This window comes from Phyllostomus discolor, chromosome 12 (assembly GCF_004126475.2).
Source record: "Phyllostomus discolor isolate MPI-MPIP mPhyDis1 chromosome 12, mPhyDis1.pri.v3, whole genome shotgun sequence".
Taxonomy (NCBI): Eukaryota; Metazoa; Chordata; class Mammalia; order Chiroptera; family Phyllostomidae; genus Phyllostomus; species Phyllostomus discolor.
In genome coordinates, this window is record NC_040914.2 from 33546789 (window position 1) to 33562726 (window position 15938).

Sequence of the window (15938 nt, forward strand, 5' to 3'; positions counted from 1 at the left end):
ACAGTTAAAGAAGTCCGTGCCTGGCTTTGAAGCTTTAAAGGAAAGGCTGATTCTCTTCTTAGGAGCTAATGTAGCTGGTGACTATAATTTAAAGTGAATGCTCATTTATCATTCCAAAAATCCTAGGGCCCTTAATGATTATGCCAAATCTATGCAGTTTCAGTCAAAATACCAATGGCATTTTATTTTCCACAAAACTAGAAGAAATAATTTAAAAAATATGAAACCACAAAAGTCCCTGAATATCTACAGAAATCTTTGAGAAAAAAGAACAAAGTTGGAGGTATCACTCTACCTGATATCAAACTATATTACACGGTTATATGAATAAAAAAAAAGCATGGTACTGGCATAAAAACAGACATACAGCTCAATGGAACAGAATGGACAGCCCAGAAATAAACCCACACCTATATGGTCTATTAATATATGACAAAGGAGGCAAGGACAAACAATGGAGTAAAGGGAGTCTATTCAATAAATGCTGTTGGAAAAATTGAACATGTACATGCAAAAAAATGAACTTAGTCCACCTTCTTACACCATATACAAGAATAAACTCAACATGGATTAAAAACATAAATGTTAGACTTGAAACCATAACACTCCTAGAAGAAAACATAGGCAGTAAGATCTGACACTTCTCTTAGCAATAATTTTTCTGATATATCTCTTTGGGCAAGGGAAACAAAAGAAAAAATAGACACATGGGACTACGTTAAACTAAAAAGTTTTTGCACAGCAAAGGAAGCCATCAACAAAACAAAAAGATAGTCTACTGAATAAAAGAAGATACTCACCAACGATACATCTGAGAAGGGGTTAGTATCCAAAATTTATAAAGAACTCATATACAATAACTCAACACCAAAAAAAAAACCCCAATACATTTAAAAGATGGGCAGAGAACCTGAATAGATTCTTCTCCAAAAAGGACGTACAGGTGGCCAACAGAAATATGACAAGATGCTCAATGTCACTAATCATCAGAGATTTGCAAATTAAAACCACACTGAGATACCATCTCACGCCTTTCATAATGGCTGTTATTAATAAATCAGCAAACAGCAAGTGCTGGGGAGGATGTGGAGGAAAGAGAACCCTCGCGGACTGTCGGTGGGAATGCAGATTGGTACAGCCACTGTGGAAAACAGCATGGGGTTTCCTTAAAAAATTAATCATGGAGCTGCCTTATGACCTGGCAATTCCACTTCTGGGAATATATATGAATAAACCCCAAACACTAATTTGAAAGAAGATATGCACTCCTATAGTTATTGCAGCATTATTTACAATAGCCAAGATATGGAAGCAACCAAAGTGCCCACTAATGGATGAGGAGATAAAAAAAAAGTGGTGGTTCATATGCACAATGGAATATTACTTGGTCACAAAAAGAAGGAAATCTTACCATTTGTGATAATGTAGATGGACCTAGAGGGTACTATGCTGAGGAAAATAGATTGAGAGAAACAAATACCACGTGATTTCACTTATATGTGGAATCTGATGAACAACATAAACCAACAAAACAGAGATACTCATAGATATAGAGAACAGACAGATGGTTGCCAGAGTGGAGGGGGTTGGAGGGGGCTGGGTAAAAAAGGGGAAGGGATTAGAAGTACAGACTGGTAGTCACAGAATAGTCACAGGGATGTAAAGTACAGCACAGGGAATACAGTCAGTAATATTGTAATAACTAAGTATGGTGCCAGGAGGGGAATGGAAATAGGGGGCGAACGCTTTACACAATATATGATTGTGAGCCACTATGCCGCACACCTGAAACTAATAAAAATAATGTCAACTGTAATTGAAAAAAGAATCATGCTAAATCCATTCTGCCCGTGCTCTACCAATAAAACAACAAAGCCCGGATGACAGCACATCTGTCTGCAACATGGCTTACTGAATTTTTTAAGCCCACTGTTGAGACCTACCACTCAGAAAAATAAGATTCCTTTCGAAATACTGCTGCTCACTTACAACGTGCATGGCCCCACAAGAGCTCGGATGAAATGTAAACAAGATTAAAATTTTTTTCATGCCCACTAACACGACGCCCATTCTGCTTCTTGTGGATCAGGGAGTAATTTGAACATTCAAGTTTTCATAGTTAAGAAATACATTTTAGCACTGACTGGTGTGGCTCAGTTGGTAGGGCATCATTCTACAAAGCAAAAAGTCACTGGTTCGATTCCTGGCCAGGGCACATGCCTGGGTGGCAGGTCCCTGGTCAGGGAGAGTCCAAGAGGCAACCAGAGGCAACTGATTGATGTTTCTTTCCTTTCCTCTTTCTTCCTCCCTTCCTGTCTCTCTAAAAATAAATGAAGTTCTTTTTAAAAAGAAATACATTTTATAAAGCTACAGTTGCAGTAGATAGTGATTCTTCTAATGGATGTGGGCGAAGGAAACAGATAATCTTTGGAAAGAATTCACCACTATAGATGCCATTAAGAACTGGCATGGTTTGTGGGAAAAGGTCAAAAATATCAACATTAACAGGAGTTTGGAAGAAGTTGATTCCAGCCCACAGGGATAACTCTGAGGGGTTCAAGACTTCGGCAGAGGAAGGAACTGCAGATGTGATGGAGATCCCAAGAGAATGAGGATTAGAAGTGGAGCCTCGAGTGTGACTGAATTGCTGCAATCTCATGATAGTAACTTGAACAGATAAGGAGCTGCATTTTATGGATTAGAAAAATGTGGTTTTTGAGATGGAATCTCTTCATGGTGAAGACTGTTGAAATGACAACAAAGGATTTAGAATATTACATAAACTTAATTGATAAAGCAGTGGCAGAATTTAAAAGGACTGAATCCAATTTTGAAAGCACTTCTTTGGGGGGTTAAGATGCTGTCAAACAGCATCGCATGCTACAGAGAACTCGGTTACAAAACGAGGTGATAAATGTGGCAACTTCACTGCTGTCTTATGTTAAGAAATTGCCACAAGCACCCCAACTTTCAGCAACCACAACCATCAACCTTGAGGTAGGACCCTTCACCAGCAAAAAGATCATAACGTGCTGAAGGCTCAGATGATGACTAGCATTTTTTAGCAATAAAGTATTTTGTTAAAGATTTTATTTTATTTTTTAGAGAGAGGAAGGGAGAGAGAAAGAGAGGGAGAGAAACATCAGTGTGTGGTTGCCTCTCATGCATCCCCTATTGGGGACCTGGCCCACAACCCAGGCCTGTGTCCTGGACTGGGAATTGAACCAATGACCCTTTGATTCACAGGCCAGTGCTCAACCACTCAGCCACACCAGCCAGGGCACAATAAAGTATTTTTAATTGAGGCATGCACATTGTTGTTTGAGGACATAATGCTATTGCACATTTAATAAACTACAGTATTGTATAAACATAACTTTTATATGCACAGAAACCAAACAAATCATGTGGCTCATTTTATCATGGTATTTTATTTTTTCTTAAATATGTTCTATTGATTATGCTATTACAGTTGTCCCATTTTCCCCCTTCATTCCCCTCCACCCTGCACATCCCCTCCCACCCACATCCCCCCTTTAGTTCATGTCCATGGGTCATAAGCTCTTTAGCTTCTACATTTCCCATACTATTCTTATCCTCCCCCTGTCTATTTTCTACTGTCTATGCTACTTATTCTCTGTACCTTTTCCCCCTCTCTCCTCCTCCCACTCTCCTGTTGCTAACCCTCCATGTGTTCTCCTTTTCTGTGGTTCTGTTCCTGTTCTATTTGTTTGCTTAGTTTACTTTTGTTTTAGGTGTGGTTGTTAATAACTGTGAGTTTGCTGTCTTTTTTACTGTTCATATTTTTTATCTTCTTTTTCTTAAATAAGTTCCTTTAACATTTCATATAATAAGGGCTTGGTGATGATGAACTCCTTTAACTTGACCTTATCTGAGAAGCACTTCATCTGCCCTTCCATTCTAAATGAGACCTTTGCTGGGTAGAGCAACCCTGGATGTAGGTTCTTGCCTTTCATGACTTGGAATACTTCTTTCCAGCCCCTTCTTGACTGCAAGGTCTCTTTTGAGAAATCAGCTGACAGTCTGATGGGAACTCCTCTGTGGGTGACTGTTCCCTTATCTCTTGCTGCTTCTGGAATTCTCTCCTTCATTTTAATCTTGGCTAATGTAATTATGATGTGCCTTGGTGTGTTCCTCCTTGGGCCCAACTTCTTTGGGACTCTCTGAGCTTTCTGGACTTCCTGGAAGTCTATTTCCTTCCAGAGTGGGGAAGTTCTCTTTTATTATTTGTTCAAATAACTTTTCCACTTGTTTCTCTCCCTCTTCTCCTACTGGTACCCCTATAATTCAGATGTTGGAACGTTTCAAGATGTCCTAGAGGTTCCTAAGCCTCTCCTCATTTTTTTGAATTCTTATTTCTTCATTCTTTTCTGATTGTATGTTTTTTTCTTCCTTCTGGTCTACTCCATTGATTTGAGACCCAATTTCCATAACTATTGGTTCCCTGTGCATTTTTCTTCATTTTACTTAGTGTAGCCTTCATTTTTTCATCTAATTTGTGTCCAAAATCAACCAATTCTATAAGCATCCTGATTACCAGTGCTTTGAACTGTGCATCTGATAGGTTGGCTATCTCTTGGTTGCTTAAAAGTATTGGCTCTGGGGCTTTGATTTGTTCTTCCGTTTGAGCCATTTTTTGGGGGTGGGGATCTGGTTGTGCCTGTTACATATGAGGGGCAGAGCCTTAGGTGTTCACCAGGGAGGGGCAATCCAGTTGCTGGGTTGTGACGCTCTATGTGGGGGAGGGGTCAGAGAGGGAGCAATGGTACTTGCTCCTCTCTCTCTCGGATTTTAGTCTCCTCTGCTGCTTCCCACAAGCAAATTGGGCCCTTTAGGTGCTGGTTCCCAGGTGGGTGGGCTTGTGTACATTCTAGGACCCTGTGGGTCTCCCCAACAAACTCTCCAGTGAGGCTGGGAGTCTCTCCCAGCACCTCAATCCCCGACAAGTGTTTTCAATCAGTGCTTTTAGGGTTTATTTCCCTGTGCTGGGTCCCTGGGTTGAGAGGTTTATCTTGCTACCTGTTTTCACCTGGTTTATCTGCATGTGACTACAGCCAGCCAGCTGCCTTGTGTGCCTCACTGGGTCTGCTCGTCACCTCCCTGCACCCAGTCTGCCACCGGGGTCTGCTAGCGGCTGCCTTCGAGCCTGGGGTCTGCCAACTGCTGCCTGTGCCCTGCATGCCCAGGTCTGCCAGCCACCACTTTTTCCTGCTGTGACCCCTCTCTGCTGGCTGACCACTCTGCCCCTCTTACCAGTCTGGATGAATGGTTTCGGGCTTCCGTACAGTTCAATTTTCTGTGTGTTCTGCTTTTTTTTTTTTTTTGGTTTCTAAATTTTTGTTGTCCTTAATTTTGGTTGTGCTTATTGTGGTATTTTCTTAATTCAGTGGCTTAAGACTGAACCCATGATATCACTGAGGGACTCCTGTATTCAGAAGCTGAATAAACCCCAAACAGGGTAAACATAAGGCAACAGACACCCTGGTACATCATAGTTCAACTTCAGAAACCAGTATTAAAAGCAAAAATATTGATAGCAGTTATCAAAAAAACCACTTTGCCTGCAGGAAAGAGGCCTGTTTCCCTGCAGCAGCTCCCTATTGCTGGAGGAGAAAAGTGTCCTGGATCCTTTCAGGACTCTTGGTCTTTTGGGTGCAACATAAGTTGAGTGAGAGAAGGAGAAAAATCCCCTGCATCCCTGCAGTATTAATTTATTCAGAAAGGAAATAATAGCCCTGGCTGGTGTGGCTCAGTGGATTGAGTGCTGGCCTGCAAACCAAAGGGTTGCAGGTTCGATTCCCAGTCAGGGCACATGCCTGGGTTGAGAGCCAGGTCCCCAATTGGGGGCATGCGAGAGGCAACCACATATTGATGTTTCTCTACCTCTCTTTCCCCTTCCCTTCCCCTCTCTCTAAAAATAAATAAAATCTTTTTTAAAAAGAAAGGAAGTAGTAGAAAAATACTCAGAATGCAAATGTTTTCTGAGGAAAGTGAAGGAAAACCACAGAACATGCACCTAAACTCTTAATGAAATAACTATTAAAATGTAACCCTCAAATCAGCTCTGAATTGCTTAGCCAGAGGAATAAAATAGACAATTATTGTATAAGAAAAGAAGGCAGTAAGAGAAAAGCAGTTAGTTATGTGCAAGAAAACTCCCAGAAGACTGTCAACTGATTTCACGTCAATCCCTTCAGGCCAGAAGTGATTGATGAAAAGCAAGGACTTACAACCAAGATTACTCTACCCAGCAAAGCTATCATTTAGAATAGAAGGAAAAATAAAGAGCTTCCCAGATAAGAAAAAGTCAATGGGTTTCATCACCTCCAAACCAGTATTACATGAAATGTTCAAGAGTGTTCTTGAAGAAAAAGAAGGAGGAGAAGAAGAAAAAATAAAATATATAAGTAATAAAATGGCAAACACTACATGCCTATTAATAATTACTTTCAATGTAAATGGATTAAATGCTCCAGTCAAAAGACATAGGGTAGCTAAGTAGATAAGAATATAAGACCCAAGTGCCTAATGATAGTTGAGTGGATAAAGAATATGACATACATATGTGTGTGGGGGTATATATATATATATATATATATATATATATCAATGGAATATTGCTTGGCCATTAAAAGAAGGAAATCTTGCCACTTGCAACAACATGGATGGACATAGAGGATGTTATGCTAAGTGAAATAATGCAGGCAGAGAAAGGCAAATACCATATGGTTTCACTTTTATGTAGAAAATAAAAAATGAGATAAATGAATAAACAAAACAGAAACAAAATCATAGATACAAAGAACTTGATGGTTTCCAAGTGGGAGTGGGGTGGGGGGCTGGGTGAAAAAGGTGAAGGGGTTAAGAAGTACAAATTGATGGTTACCAAATAGCCATGGGGATGTAAAGTACAGCACAGGGAATACAGTAAGTAATATGGACTATATTATTGTCAACATTAATACTACATGTGTTAATGCATACAGTATAATATGTATGTATTAAAAACTATGTATGGTGGGTCCTAGTCTTATTGGAGGGATCATATCCTAAGGTATATAAATGTCTACCCACTACATACACCTGAGACTAACATAATATTGAATGTCAACTAGGACTCATGGACAAAGCCAAAGACAGGTAGGATTGAGGGTGGGAGGTGGGGGTGGGAGGGGCGGGGGAGAGTGGCGAGGAGCAAATGGAGACAGCTGTACTTGAACAACAATAGAATAAAAGAAATTGAAAAATAAAAAGAAAATGAAAAGATAAAAATAAAATAGAATGTGTAAAAAAAAATTTTTAAAAGATGGTAGGGAAGCTTTAACCAAAGGAAGAACATAAGAGCATCAGGACGCTAAATGGCATTAAAGCGTATCTGTGCGGAAACAAAGAACTACCTCCACTGCCACCAACAATAGCGAAACAACAAAAGCTGAAAGGAACATGGCAAGAAATAGTACAGGTACGTTGTTGCTCTCTCCAGTAACCACGTGTTTTTCATGACTATAAGAACAAACAAGCAATGAATAACCAAATGATGTGAATTGTTTTGCTCCAAATTACATACATACAGAGTGAAACATGTAGATAATTTGAACCTTGTTAGTTATTAAACTAAAGATTCTAATTAACACTGGTTAAATTGAGAAACATGTTTGTTCCTTTGATGTAAAATGAGTCCAAGTGATTATCTGCAGTTCTCATGTCTTGTAGCAAAATAATGTGAGAACGTACAATACCAGTCAGTGGAGACTGCGCCTTTACATGTGGAAAGCTGACCTCATAATCAGATGCCATAAAATATGTCCATTTTTTTCCACTAACACTATCTGATAAAATTTGCCTTATAATAAAATCAGTCAAAAATGGGAAAAATACTAATTCATATCTGGACCTTCAATGTAACATTATTTAAAATGACCCTGAAGAATGGGAAGCAACCTCCATTCCTAACAACAGGATACAATAATTAATTTAATAATGGCCTCCTTTTACCATAGATCTGCATGTTGTCTAGAAAAATAATTATTAGAGTTCTCTCTAGCAGTAGGGAAAAGGTTGGTGAAATTATTGTGAGGTGAAAACCAGCATGTAAAATTGTATAGAGTAATCGTTTCAACTATGCAAAAGACACTTTTTTTTCCTATATAAAAGGGACGAGCCAGGCACACAAACAATATTATAACATATATTGTGAGTGTGGCATTAAAATTCATTTGATGGGGAAGATAAAATAATGGGAGGGGGTGAGAAGACGGGAGGAAAAGCAGTCCTTTGGCAATGAGTGGAGTGGAAACTGTTGCCAGGGAGACCGGTTACTAAGGTGAGAGTTGATGAAATTCTAAACCAAGGCAGAAGCTGGGGGGATAAAGGAAAAGGAAATATTGAGGCTATTTTTTCAAAGAAAACCCATATCAGAAAGGAGGAAGAATTATTTTTCTTCAAGAAACATCCCCCAGGAAATAAATGTAACATGGCCTTCTGACTATTAGAATAAATTGAAATGGTGATATTAAGTAGTGTTTGTCAATTACTTAATCAATGAAGGCAATTACCTTTTAGCATCTTTTTTTGCAGCCTATGAGGTTGTTCTCATCAGTATTCTACTTTTAAAGAGAAGACAACTAAGGTGGAAAAAGTTAAGGGCCTTGTTGTGTATCAAATAGCCAGTGAATGGAAGATTGAGAATTTTGCCCAAATATCGAACCATAACTTAAACCCTGAGCTACATGCTTAGTGCCAGGAAAAGAAGGAGGGGATATACAGATCTGCGCCAAGCTTGAAAGTCACTCTTTCTTCTCTTCTCCCTCTCCCTCCCTTTCTTTTCTTCTCCTCCTTCCTCTCCTCCTCTTCCTCCTTCTCCTTCTTTCTGCTCCTTCTCCCCCTTTTCCTCCTCCTCCTCCTTTCTGCTTATTCTCATCTTCCTTCTTTCTCCTTCTCCTCCTCTTTCTGTCTGCCCTTTCCCTCCCTCCCCTCCTCCTCTCCTCCTTATTCTCTGTAATCATATTTCTAGATCTTCCAACTTCTTCTTGCTTGTTACTTCGCCCTTCTGAAGATTGGGTTTTGCAGCATTTGTCTCTCTGGGCAAGGTGAAGAGTTAACAGACATACAAAACGAAGACTTATTCATTGTTTCCTAAATTATTAAAGTAAAAAAAAGAAAATGGGGAGTCAGGTTCACCCCTCAAGTATTTGTTGGGGATGGCTGAGGGGAGTGGGGAGTTGGAGGAGCTGGTGGTGGATCTGAAGGGCCACCAAGGTGTGGTCTCTCCTCCAGGGGAGGGAAGAAGCACAAGCCCCTGGTCCCCTCTGTGGTTATACCTGAGGAGATCCTGGTGGGAGAGAACAATCCAGGGGAACATGCTACAGGATGAACTGGGGAAGAGCACAGTAAGGAGGGGCTGCATTGCATGAGAAATGTGTAATCTACAGTTGCTGGCAAATGATAGAGAGAGGAATGCAGCTCATGAAACAGACGTGACCAGGATGGCTGCATGCCAACTCTCCCAATTCACTGTGATTGCATTTGAGCTGTGGGGTTATAAAACTATTTTGTTTTTGCCCTGGTGGGTGTAGCTCTGTGGACTGTGCACTGGCTTGCAAACCTAAAGGTCACCGGTTTAATCCCTGGTCAGGTCACAAGCCTGTATGGTAAGCCAGGTGCCCAGCTGGGGGCGTGCGAGAGGCAACCACGCATTGATGTTTCTCTCCCTCTCTTTCTCCTTTCCTCTCTCTCTAAAAGTAAATGAATAAATCTAAAAAATATATGTTTTGTTTTTATTTCATATTATTCAAAATTCACAATGAAATTTACACTATTTGTATAAAAGTGAATGAAGACCCAATGAACTGATTTGCTTGCATTTCCTGGACTCTCCCCGGGACTGACTTAGTAGCACTGACTTGATCTCTACGTGAACCCAGGACCCTACCTGTGTAGGGGTCCTTGAACAGATAATCTTGTCTGTGTGTCCTGTGTCCTTGAACAGATCATCTTGCCTGTGTGTCCTGTGTCCTTGAACAGATAATCTTGTCACAGACCCCTCTGCTCAGGTGTTTATTCTTTTAATCTTTTGAACACATACCCTCATGTACTCAAAACACTGACTAAGGTCCTTTCCTGCGACGATGCCCTCTAAGGCTGGAATATTGCTCAAGGTGTTCACTTCTGTCTTAAAGCTGTATCCACGTTAAGAGTGTAGCCCAGAGAAGGCCAAGTATTCATGAAATAGTAGAATAAATCACAGCAAGGGACTGATGTGATTCAGAAATCACTGTTCTAAACAAGAAGTGGTGATAAGGTTAACAGACCAAAAAATTAAAGTAATGAGAGACTATCTGCCTTATGTGTGGGCAAGAAGTAGTTATGATCCTGACCTTATCAATGAGTAAAAAACAGACAAAAAGCCCAGGAGTATCCCTTTTAGAAGTAATGTAGAGAGACAACTATTAACTCAGAGAGACGTTATGTATCATAAGATGGTCAGCCTCATTGGTATGATATACACTGAAATCTAGGAGGTGGGTTATCAGCACACAAGTGTCTAAGGAATGGGCATCAGTGGGATGCTGGGGGGCCCCAAACCTGTGAAATGTATGCGAAGGCAGTTGGGCCATAGGTGTCCAGATAAAATATAGTTGTCTTCTTTAACACAGCAATTGCATTTCCAGAACTATGTAAATTAAGTATTCAAAAATGAGGACACATATTGTGTCAATTAATACTAGTAAAAATGGAAACAATCCTAAATGTCTGTCAGAAACATTGAAATATTCTATGCCTAGTTAATATAATAAAATGCTGAGCATTCCTTAAAGTGTATTCATATAGAAATGCACTTTCAATATTACGAGTAATATGAAAGCATATGAATATATTTTTCCATTTTTATACAGTATATACATGTACAATACCTTTGGAGATATATACACTGGAATTACTGGAGTGTTTTCTCTTTACACACATCTATGTGGTCATAATTATTTATACTTTAATACATTTTAAATTTTTATTGATTCTATTTTATTTTTTATTTATTGATTTTTAGAGAGAGAAAGAGAGAGATCGATTTTGTTGTTCCACTTATGTGCACATTCATTGGTTGATTCTTGTATGTGCCCTAACTGGAAATCGAACCTGCAATCTTGGCATATTGGGAGGACACTCTAACCAAATGAGCTACCTGGCCAGGGCACATACATACCCCATTGTCAGGGATTTAAAAATATGTACTGCAACGCTGATGAGAAAAAATCTTTTCCATCACTGGGGATTAACTGGGCAAACCCTAGCAAGTACATTGAAAACACCTTACTTTCTTTTTCTGAGATATTCCACACTCAGGAATTGGTATGAAGAAGACAATAAGAGATTAGACAATACTTTCTTTACAAAGGTTATTTAGCATCATGTTACTTTAAAACCCCTTGCAATTAAAAAAAAAATTTAAATGACTCAATAAATAGAGCTGGACAATAAGAAGAAAATTATGGTTCTGTAAAATTTTACAGCTGCAGGATGTGGCATATTAAACATGAAACAAAGCTGGATAGGACTTGCTGGTGATGAATAGTATATACAAGATGGGAAGAATCAGCTTTTGCTACTTTGGAGTCTACAGGGCCAACAACCTTTTTCCAATGTAAACAGTTCATGGAAGAATGTGCTCTATGCCCCAGAAAGTTGTCTTAACTTGTATCCCTTCCGTTTACCTAACCCTTAACCTGGCAATTAGTCTTACATACAAAAAAGAAATCTCAGAAGAATAAGAAGAAATAAATGGCATTTGAAGCCTCAATTTAGAAAGACATCTAACTACTGTCCATTGATAGGAACTATTCAGAATTAAAGAGTTTAAAGTAAAATAGTATATAATTACTATAGATTTGTAAAATACTATATTTATATGAAAAAGGCAAAACCAAAACAAAACAAAACAACAACCCCAATCTCAGCATTCCCCAAACAAAGGTACCTCTGAGGATGTAATTTTTTTATCCTCACCCAAGGACACACTGATTTTAGAGAGAGAGGAAGGGAAGGAGGGAGAGAGGGAGAGAAACATGGATGTGAGAGAGAAACATCAATCAGTTGCCACTCATACATGCCCTACTGGTGATCGAACCTGCAACCTAGGCATGTGCTCTGACCAGGAACTGAACCCACAAGCTTTCGCTTTTTCCAAGCAGCTGAGCCACACCAACCAGTGTGACAATGTCATTTTTCATTTGGTGTTAGCATGACATTAATCTGTAGGTACCCAGTGCTAAGTCACTTGAAGAGAGTGGAATTTACAGGCTTTATTTAATTTATTCTGACCTGGTGTCTATATGATGACTTCTACTGAGCAGAACCAAAGGTCGAGGGGATTTATGAGAAATCCAATTTCTCTAAATAAGTACCTTTGGTTAGGCGAAGCCATCACTGAACAGTGAATGATGCTTCTTTGACTGGTTTCCAATTCTATGTCCCAGCTGGAAAACGAAGCCAAACTGAAGAATAACAGCACAGCCCTGGCCAGGTTGTTCAGTTGGCCAGAGTGTCATCCCATGTACCAAAAGGCTGCAGGTTCAATCCCTGGTTAGGGCATATACCTGGTTGGGGCATGTACCAGAAGCAACCAATCAATGTTTCTCTCTCACATCTCCATATCTCTCTCCCTCTCTCTCTCTCTCTCTCTCCCCCCTCTCTTCCTCCCTCCCTTTCTTTCTCTCTCTCTATAAAACCAGTAAATATATCCTTGCATGGAGATTTTAAAAAATGAAAAAAAAAGAACAATCACCTTTTTAGAACCTCCCAAGAAATTTTAAGAATTTGAAATGACAATACAAGTTTATTACTCTTGTTTCTTCACTTTCATAAAAAATCCTGGGTAAAAGTGGAAAATCTGTGTATCTCCAATGGGCTTCAGCTTGGAAATTAGTAGGGATTTAATTGAGAAAGAGAAGAGCCAAAGTTTTATAGTACAATAAGATGCCCACGTGAGGATACTACTCAAGACCGAAGCACATCATCTGAGAATGCTAGAATTAACAGAGTGTGTTCCTAACATTGACTGAAAAGAACGTTTCCTCCCACCAGCAATACTGGAAAACCGCACAGTTCATGTACCCCTGGGTGGAGTACACTGTAATGTTTTCTTCAAGTGTGCACAACAATTAGGCCTAGACTGAGTACTGACCTGACCCACCCGAACAAATCTTAAAAATTTAAGAACTCAACTAAATCCCAAAATATATGAATCAAGAGTATGGAGAGTGAGCCCTGCCTAGTGTAGCTGAGTGGATTGAGTGACAGCATGTGAACCAAAGGGTCACCGGTTCAATTCCCAGTCAGGGCACATGCCTGTGTTGCAGGCCAGGTCCCCAGTGCGGGGGCGTGTGAGAGGTAACCATACACTGATGTTTCTCTCCTTCTCTTTCTCCCTCCCTTCCCTCTCTAAAAATAAATAAATAAACAAATAAATAAATAAATCTTTAAAAAGAGCATGGAGAGTGTTACTGGTTGTGACATAACTTTGAAGTGTCTGTCATTCAATATCATATGTAAAAATAAACATGAAAATAGAATAGAGAAAAATAAATCAACTGAAATTGATCCATAATTGACACAGATACTGGAATTAGCAGAAAAAGGAAAACATTAGAACTGTTATTATAACTGTATTCCACATGTTTGAAAATTTAGACAGAGACATTGAAGCGATAAAAAAGACCAAAATCAAACTTCCAGAGCTGGAAACTATAATGTGTGAGACAGAAAATACAATCAAGGGAAGCAGGGAGAGAATAAACATGGTATGAGAAAGTACTAGTGAATTTAAAACCACAGCAATAGAAACTGTTCACAGATCAAACACGGAGAAAAGAGGCTTTAAAGTATCAGTGAGTTGTGAAGCAACTTCAAGCAGCATAATACTGTATTGTATATACATGCCATGTGTCTCCAAAAAAACCCCATAAAGATTTAAGAGGGAAATTTTCTAAATTTCATGAGAAGTGTAAACACACACATTCAAGAGCCTTAATGAAACCAAGGGCAAGAAACTTAAAAGAAAACTACTTCAATGGTCCTCATAATCCAAGTACCCAAACCCGATGATAAAGGGAAAACCTAACAGCGTCAAGAAGGGGAAAAAAGACACAATATCTACAGAGGAACAGAGATAAGGATGACAGCAGATACATCATTGGAAACAGTGACATCGAAAACATGGGCGGACCAGCATGGAGGCTGCTCAAAAATTAAAAATGAAACTGCCTTGTAACCCAGCAATTTCACTTCCGGGTATTTATCTGAAGAAACCCAAAAGACGAACGCACCCCTATGCTCACTGCACCATTATTTACAATAGCCAAGATATGGAAGCAGCCCAAATGCCCATCAATACACGAATGGATAAAAAAAAGTAGTCGTATGTTTACAGAAGGGAATATTCCTTGACCATGAAAAGAATAAATCTTACTATTTGTGATGATCTGGATGGACCTAAAGGGCATTATGCCCAGTGAAATAAGCCAGATAGAGAAATACAAATGTCATACAATTTCACTTATATGTGGAATCTAAAGAACAAAATCAAGCAACAGACTCATAGGTACAGAGAATAGACTGATGGTTGTCAGATTAGGGGGTTTGGGGAGCTGGGTAAAAAAGGAGAAGGCATTAAGAAGTACACATTAGTAGTTACAGGATAATCACAGGAAGGTAAATTGACTCAATAGAGAATGTAGTTAATACTTTTGTAATAAGTATGCATGGGATGGGGGTACTTGAAATATTTGGGGTGCTACTTTGTAAAGTGAATGACTGTCTAAACCACTATGCTGTACACCTGAAACTAATACAGAATAATATCGAATGTCAGCTGGGGTGGGAGGGGGTGAAGATGGAGACAACTTTACTTGGACAACCGTTAAAAATTAAAAAATTAAAATAAAATACTCTCTAAAAATAAAAAAAAATAAAATTAAAATTAAAGAAAAAGAAAAGGCAGCAGAGCAATATCTTTAAAGTACCATGGTTTCCCCTTTTTCCGCGGCCTGGTTTTCTATGGTTTCAGTTACCTAGGTTCAACACGGTCCAAAAATATTAAATGAAAGCTATCAGAAAGAAATAAGTCACAATTTTAAATTGTGAGTTGCTCTGAGTAGCGTGATGAAATCCCACTGTGTCCTGGCCAGGATGCGAATCACCCTTTTGTCTCGAGCATCCATACAGGTACACTACCTGGCAGCCACTGAGTTGCCATTTCTGTCATCTGATTGGTTATCAGGGAGAGAGCTAGAGACCACATTCACATACATTTATTAGAGTACACTGTTATATGTGTCCTATTGAAAAGATGATCAACGGCACTAATCCTCAGAGAAATGCAAATCAACACCACAACATTCCACCTCACACCTGTCAGAATGACTATGATCAAAAAATCAACAAATAACAAGTGGTGAGGATGTGCACCCGCTATGGAAAACAGTATAGAGATTCCTCAAACAACTAAAAATAGAGCTGCTATATGACACAGCAATTGCACTTCTTATTTATCCAAGGAAATCCAATAAACAAATTTAATAGAAAATAGGCACTCCTATGTTCACTGCGGTGTTATTTACAATAGCCAATGTATGGAAGCAGCCCAAGTGTCCATCAGTAGACGAGTGGATTAAAAAACGGTGGTACATTCACACAATGGAATATTACTCAGCCATAAAAAAGAATGAAATCTTACCATTTGTGACAACACAGATGGACCTAAAGGGTATTAGGTGAAGTGAAATAAGTCGGGTAGAGAAAGACAGTTACCACATTATTTCACTTATCTGTGGAAATTTTAAAAAATCAAAACAAATGGGCTAATATAACAAAACAGAAACAGACTCACAGGAACAAGGAACAAACTGATGGTTGCCAGAAAG

General features: G+C 39.2%; 1 long non-coding RNA gene across 1 annotated transcript; it reads right to left on the reverse strand.

Annotated features, from left to right (window-relative positions):
- Positions 1-893: 893 nt before the first annotated feature.
- On the reverse strand, positions 894-15452 carry LOC118497549. The gene is made up of 2 exons (XR_004900074.1): positions 15420-15452; positions 894-1024 (listed from the first exon to the last, which is right to left on the reverse strand). It is a non-coding gene; the product is annotated as an uncharacterized LOC118497549 (long non-coding RNA).
- Between the last annotated feature and the right edge of the window lie 486 nt (positions 15453-15938).